Raw genomic sequence first — 1,222 nt, 5'->3', positions numbered from 1 at the left:
GACAAGTTGTTTATGCAAATGTCCGATTTATTGGCCATTAAGCGCTTGTTGATATTGCGTGTAATGATCTGAAATGAAAAAAATAAAAAAAAATAACACAATTTTTCCTTGTAAAATTTGCATTTCATTAAAAATACACAGCTAAGTTGAAGTGAAAGTTTTGGGAAAAAAGAGAATTAATTGACGGGCAACGTGGACAGAGGAGAGAGGAGATGATTCGCAACGCTTAATCGAACAGTTCTATTCCTCATCTTACCTACTTGGATAGTTAGTTGATTGATTGAGAAGGATTTTCATCGTGTATAGTGACTGTTCATTGTGATGAATTGAAAATGCAAGAAATAATAGATGGCGATGTTGAATATATATATACATATATATATGTATATATTGTTTTCAGCAGAATCCAACTCAGCTGATGATGAAAGTTTGACTAACTCGCTGTGGTGCAAATTGATTCGACTGACATGCCAGCCGTTGTTGTTCTCGTCCAAATGGGAAGCTTGGAAAATCAATATGCAGTCGAATGATTCATGGAAAATTTTTCGATGACGTACGCACATCGTTGATCCGTTTTTATTACTGACTGCCTGGCATGCATATTTTAAAAGCCTGAAAAGCTTGTTATTGTTGTTGTTGTTGTTGGTTTTCTTTCTCTTCACAACTGCAGCATGTTATAAGCGTCACATGTATTGACAAATGAAACGCAAAAGTTGCTTGACAGCTCGTACAAATAAAATGAGAGAAAAAAATGAAAGCGAAACTGTTCACAAGTGTATTTGTGAATTTGTGTTATTGTTTGTTTGTGTTATAAAAATTTAAATTTTTCCCCGTGAAATTGTACACTGCTCAATATTATGATGGAATTTTATTGTGGAAAATTTCCATTTTCAACATGTTTCAATTGGTAAGCATAGATGAAATTTCCAATTATTGCACAGTCAGCTCAGCTAGATCACTAATTGATGTAGCTTTGCTTTCGTATAATTATTGAAAATTTCCAACGTCAGACGTACATTTTTGCAGTAAAAACAAGCAACCTAAATTAAACTGACTCTCCATTTCAATTCTTATAAAAGCTATAACGGAGGAACGTCGGTCATTAATCGAAACAATCGTTGCTAATTTAAAAAAGTGAAGAAAAATCTGTTATTAAAAAAATAAAACAAATGTTCAAAGTTATTCTAAATTTTTTTCAAATTTTCAATATGATCGATTACCT

Source organism: Trichinella spiralis (genome assembly GCF_000181795.1).
Source record: "Trichinella spiralis strain ISS 195 chromosome Unknown Scfld1017, whole genome shotgun sequence".
In the NCBI taxonomy this organism is placed as follows: Eukaryota; Metazoa; Nematoda; class Enoplea; order Trichinellida; family Trichinellidae; genus Trichinella; species Trichinella spiralis.
Note: the sequence above shows the minus strand (reverse complement) of the source record.